The sequence below is a fragment of the Lissotriton helveticus genome, chromosome 8, assembly GCF_964261635.1.
Source record: "Lissotriton helveticus chromosome 8, aLisHel1.1, whole genome shotgun sequence".
NCBI lineage: Eukaryota > Metazoa > Chordata > Amphibia > Caudata > Salamandridae > Lissotriton > Lissotriton helveticus.
This window is the reverse complement of record NC_136069.1, coordinates 1716059020-1716065638: the sequence shown is the minus strand read 5'-3', so window position 1 is coordinate 1716065638 and position 6619 is coordinate 1716059020.

Sequence of the window (6619 nt, the reverse complement as noted above, 5' to 3'; positions counted from 1 at the left end):
AAACAAATCTCTCCTCCAACAACCCCCCTCCCTGCTTCCCTGCCCTTTAAACTGCCAATACTAAACTGGCAGAGTGCCTGTCGCCCAACTGCTGTAGTAAATAAAGAAAATGAGGGTGTGTGGTACCCCGCCCCCACCACCCCTCCACCCCAGAACACTTAATTTGTCTCTGAGAGGAAATGTTACACCATTGTACATCTAGTCTATCAAGCTAGTTGCACCCCCTTTAGCAGTCTCATTATGTCCGCCAGTGTCCAACTTCGTTGCTTTTGGACTAACTGGATGAAGTCAGAGAAAAAGGTTATATCAGCATTATCAAGTCTAAGTGGAGGCAAGATTCTGGCGAGTTGAAGTATTGCGTTGCGGTCCGGGTAGTTGAGGATCCTAGCCAGGATAAGGCGCGGGGGCCCCGGGCCTCGGACGTCCCCCGAGACTCTGTGGGCTCTTTCAACGATGAAGAGGTTGCTAAGTCCTTTGGGTCTGAGATGTTGAAGGATGAGCTCTTCCACAAATAGATCAACTGATTCTCCCTCCGCTCTTTCGGGGACCCCTAATAAGCGTACGTTATTGCACCTAAGGTGTCCTTCATAATCATCCAGCTTAGTTTCTGCGAACTTTCGAAAAGATTGCAGTTCGTGAATTTCGGTTTGTAGTTGCGAGGTATCTTCCACAAGGCTGGTAAACTTGAGTTCCATCTGTTTAAGCCTCTCATTGTTTTTATTGAGATCTTCCCGGATAAGGTTCACCTCGAGCGTTACGGTGTCCGTTTTGTGTTCAAGTGAGGTTTTTATCTCCGCTATGGCTGTCATGACATCCTTAAGAGTAGGTTCTTTGTCCGGGTTCCTTTGCTCTACTGCATTCCTATTAGGGGAGGACTCGAGTATGCTCTCCTTTGAGAAGCATATTTGTACAACTTATTAAATTGTACTGTCTTCAGGCCACTTGTGGTCACCATTTGCCTTCCATCGGGTTTCCCACTGAGGTCCGCAGCGTGGCCTATTAGCTGGCCCAAACAGCTGGGAATTTTGCTGTATGGTGTGAGAGATAAAATTACTGCAGGCGCTGGGTTGATATATGGGTGCAGTGCTTGTCGGACAAAGTAGGTGAGATCGTGGGAGGCTGGCGATCATTATGAGTCCAGGATGCTGCCTCGGTAAAAAGCTGTGGGGCCTCCCCCACTAACTAATGGAAATGGTGCCACCATGTTCCTTCAGGAACGTCCTTTGTGGGGCCTGTGATCACCCCTTCACAAAATGATTCATCTGCCACAGCGCAGAGAGCTCGTGCTTCGCTGGCATTCCGCCCTCCTGATAGCCTGGTTGCACCCAAGTGATTACCCGTTTCGGCTCTGCATCTAGCGGCCATCGGCCGGGAAGACATGGTTTGGCAGTTTGGGCTGGACTGTTTCCATGAGGCACAGGGTCAAAACTGATTTGCATATGGCCATGTCTGAACTGGGGCGGCATGGTGAACAAAATAACGATGGATTAAACCCAGATCTGTGACTGGGGGTGAATGTTTTGCCATTGTGCAACATCCGTCCATCATCTTGTTTGTTTTGCTGTTCACCCTATGTGGAAAGAGTATGTTCAGACGTGGGTTCCGTGCTCACTACACCGCTGGAGTCAAGCTATCCTGGCTGATGACAGCTGATAGCCAGAAACCGGTCCTAGGATGCTTGATTCCGGTCCAGGGAAGACATGGCTTGGCAGTTCGGGCTGGACTGTTTCCATGAGGCACAGGGTCAAGACTGATTTGCATATGGCCATGTCTGAACTGGGGTGTGCAAAATAACGATGGATTAAACCCAGATCTGTGACTGGGGGTGAATGTTTTGCCAATGTGCAACATTCCGTCCATCATCTTGTGTGTTTTGCTGATCGCCGCGTCCGAAGCAACACTGGTGGGGGTGGGGGCTCGCCGCACCTCACTCTGAGCCTCCCTCCCCACCGCCTCCTTTACAGCTTTTTGGGCTGGATCTTCTTCTTCTCTAGTGGAGGCTCACTAATGCACAACCCAGAGTCTGCCAATCCTGTTCTGCGCCGTCCGCCCCGCAGTCACACCGATGATCCCATCTTCCGCTTAGTGCTGCAATTGAAGGCCGCAGCAGAGGTCAATTTGGGGCGAGCCTTTCGGGCAAAACTCAAAGTTCTTCCGCCTGCGTCGTCACGCATGTCCCATCTCCAATCACTCGAGGTCCCGGCACTCTTCACTCTGCAGGCCGTGTGGTGCCGAGGGGGATATCTCAGCATGGAGATCGACTGCAGACTCAGTTTTTTCCGCCTTGTATTCCAGGTCCCTTTTGATTGTCAGTTTCCTCTTCAGATAGAAGGATATGTGGGTCGGATATGTGGTTTAGGGTCAGGGTTAACAGAGCTCCACTAAGCAGCGGCAATTACGCAACGCCACGTAGCCACGCCCCCCCTCCTGGACTACAATATCAATGCTTCCCTTCCATAAGGATCCATATCTGACTCCCTGAAAACCGGGCAAGTCATCCCCATCCTAAAAAAATCCACTCTGAATCCAGCAATTCCAGACAGCTTCAGACCAATTTCTAATATTCCTCTTCTTGCGAAAGTGCTGGAAAAATGTGTGCAGCCACAACTAAGCCAACATATCGCTAATTTCAATTTGTTTGACAACTTCCAAACATGGCGGATTTTGCGGATTGGCAATACGCGGATTTGCGGATTGCCAAAATCCGCAAAATCCGCGAATCCGCGCGGAATTATTTTTTTTTATGTTCGCACGGGTTTCTGCAAGTTCGCACGCGTTTTGTACTCCAATGGAATGGATTAACTCAATTACAGCACTCAACTGCACACCGACCATAGTGGATTCTGCTAAATCTCTCGGGATAACCTTGGAGAGCAACCGGAATATGCACAAACACATCAACTCGATGGCCAAAATGTCCAGGTTCCATCTGAGCTACTTGAGAAAACTAAAAGCCTTCTTTATACTGCGGACCTAAACATCGCAGTTCAGGCGTTCGTTATCTCCAAAATTGAATACGGCTGCTCTACCCTATCTGGCCTACCAAAGACTTCCACAGCTCCTCTAAAAACAGCAACTAGCCTCTTATCTGGCTCAAAACAATTTGACCACATTTCACCACATCTGAAGGCCTTGAATTGGCTTCCTCTCGAGGCCAGAATCCAGCTCAAGCTGGCCTGCATCACTCACAAAGCCCTGTACACGAACTCCCCGGCATACCTCGCCCAGACAATTGTGGTATCTGGGAAATTCAGAAACTCCCGGTCTGCCAGAGACCTTGTGCTCCAGTCACCCGCTTCCACAAGGAAAAAGCTTATAACCGAGCGTTCTCGGGGGCTGCACCAAGAATCTGGAACTCGCTACCATCCTCCATCAGAAAAATACCTTCTCTGTCGATCTTCAAAAAGGAAGCTAAAACCTTGCTAATGAGCAAATTTCTCCAATGACTCTCCTTGGTCGCACATTCCGCCTTCTATAATGACTTTTGTTTTCTGTGCATAATCTCCTGTACTGCTTGCCACTCTCTGTGTACCAATTCTCACTCCTTCAAATGTTCTGCCGGTTCTCTCTGCCTTTTGCAATCATTTATCCCCTTGTATGCAATTGCTATTTTTTCCCTTTTTATCGCTGAGATGTACCTCGCTGATTTTGGTTCTGCACTGATTATTGTATATAACTATGGCTTTTGTCCTAATGTGTTCAATTCCCTAACCCCCATTCCTTTTTTTTGCCTATGCCTAAACTGTACCTAACGTGTTTATCCCTGTAAAGCGCTTTGATACCCTGATGGGTCATGTTCGCTCTCTATAAAAACTCAAATAAATAAATAAATAAATAAATGTGTTGTAAACTCACCATTTTTTATTTTTGATGATGTATGAATTGGTTTACTCCCTTGAGATCCAAAACCAGATGAAATTCACCTGTGAGCTTTTGAACCAAGAACATAAGTGAGTAGCAGCCTCGCCCCGACTCTTACTTTGGCACTCGGACGGGATGTATGTCGTTTCAACGCATGCTTTTACCACGCATCCCCTACAACGCGGGGATTACAACGCAAGTCGTTACAACGACTTGCGTTGGGGGGCGCTTGATAGTGGAATAGTTGAATTTTCTATTCCAACTCCAGTCCCCGTGGACAGTAGGGAAGGTGTTGGATAGAAAATTAAACTATTTCCTATCCAACAGCGCCCTACAGCGAAAGTCGTTGTAACAACTTTCATTGTAATTCCTGCGTTGTAATGGTAGTGCGGGGTAAAAGATTCGTTGTAAACGATGTTCCCCCTCGGACAGTAGCCCCCTGTGCTCAAGTTCTTGAATTCTGCTTTGTGCAGTGACAGTAGTGAAGCGCATGTCTGTTCAGTGAGTGATGTGTCTGGAGGCTCAGTGAGACACTGATATGTAGGTTGACAAGATGAGAGGGGCTCCAGGGGTGAATGGGGGGCTATAAGAGTCAGTGAGCTCTATGACTGGAAGCTCAGTGAGATACTGGTGTTGTGGCAGATTGACAGGATGAGAAGGGTGATTGAGTGCTGTTAGTGTCAGTGACGTCTGGAATGTCAGTGAGATACTAATATCAGTCAGACTAACAAAATGAGAAGTGCTACTGAGGAGTGACTGAGAGACTATAAGGGTCAGTGAGCTCTGTGTCTGGGATCTCAGCGAGATGCTAGTATCATAGCAGACCGTCTGCATGAGAAGGGCTGCTGAGTAGTGACTGAGAGACTATAAGGGTCCGTGAGCTCTGTGTCTGGGATCCCAGTGAGATGCTAGTATCATAGCAGACCGTCTGCATGAGAAGTGATACTGATTGGTGACTGAGAGACTATAAGGGTCAGAGAGCTCTGTGTCTGGGATCTCAGTGAGATGCTGGTATCGTAGCAGACCGATGGGATGAGAAGGGCTGCTGAGGGGTGACCGAGAGACCATAAGGGTCAGTGAGCTTTGTGTCTGGGATGAAGGTTAAATATTGGTATCGTAGCAGACCGTCTGCCTGAGAAGATATGCTGAGAGGTGATTGAGAGACAGCAAGGGTCAGTGACATGCTGGTATTGTATAAAAATAATTATGTTTTATATAGAAATACCACAAGACCATAAACAACAAAAATGATCCTCAATACTATTGGAAATCAAGAGTTCTGATTAAAAAGGCTTAAATCAAAGTTCTGTGCGAGTCAGTTGCCCTGTCCGGCTACAGCGTTGCTGAAATAACACAGAGTCTAACAAATCCAGCTGACCGCGTCGGTCCGGGCCCACTCAAGTGTCGACAGACTCGGTCACAGTACCTTTACTTGATGTGGCAGGCACTGGCGTGCGAGCCGGTTCTGGCGTTCACCGCGTTGCAGAAAAGAAAGCGGTGCAGAGACAGACCGGAGTTCGGAAGCTGGCGTCAATCAGTCCGGACATCGGTACACGTCGGGCGGTGCGTCGCGAAGTGTGCGAGCGGTGCCCAACATCGATGCGTTTACAGGACTCGAAGTCAGCAACAGTGATCATGTCGGTCAGACCAGTTCGAGTCTGTATGTCGCGGTGTCCACAGGTTACGGTGCAGGCAACGGCTTGGTGACGGCATCAGGATGGAGTCGTGAGCTTAGAGCTTGTGTTGAAAGATGCAGAAGTTGTTCGATGCTGCGCCTAAAGGACACTGGGTTGGTTGTGAGAGTCAGTCACAGTTCCCTGCCTCTGTAGCCACTGAAACAGCATTTCCAGCAGCAATCCACAAAGGCTGGTGAAGTTACTGGTCCTGAGACTTCGGTCAGGGGGCAAGCTCTTCTCTCAAGGAGATCCTTCACAAGTTCAAAGTAAAGTACACAAAGCTCCTTTCTCCTTCCTTTGGCAGTCAGGAAACCACTACAGGCCAATCCCCCAAACAGCACTTCAGCTCAAGGATAGTCTCTCCTCAGTATCTTCAGGTTCCTCTCCACAGCAAAGGTTTCTTCTTGTAGTCCAAAAGTGATCTAATTACTTGGGATCAGGGTCCCAATATATATACCCCAAAATCCTATGTCCTCTGAGGGTAGAGGGGCCTTTTTGTCCAGTCCAAACCAGTTCTTGAGCACTCTTTTTACAAGACTCTTTCTTTCCTTTCACAGTGCAGGGCAGAGACATCAGACGCCCCACGGGAGGTGGAGCCAGCATTGTGGAGGGAAAGCACAGCCCTGGAGCACTTTGTTGAAATGATTCCTTCTCTCCTTTCACAGTGCAGGGCAGAGACATCAGACGCACCACAGGGGGCGAAGCCAGCACTGTGGGGGGCAGGCAAAGTCCTATTCTGGTCCCAGGTGCAACTCCTCCCTCCCATCTAGATGCAGATCTCTCTATTCACCACTGGGCGGACTCATTCTGTCTCCTGGAATCCCCCAGCCTTGTCACTCAAAACTTCAGACAAGGAATACACAACCTAGCAGAGGCAGGCTTGGAAAGTTAGACAAGAAAATATCTACTTTCTAAAAGTGGTGTTTTCAAACACAGAATGTTAAAACCAACTTCACTAAAATATGTATTTTATCATTCTTATTCCAGGCATACTAAACTCGAATTTCTCCCATGTTCCTTGAGTCAGTTAGGATTATAAGATGTAATTATCTAACTGCCCATTCTGGCCTATGGAGAACAGG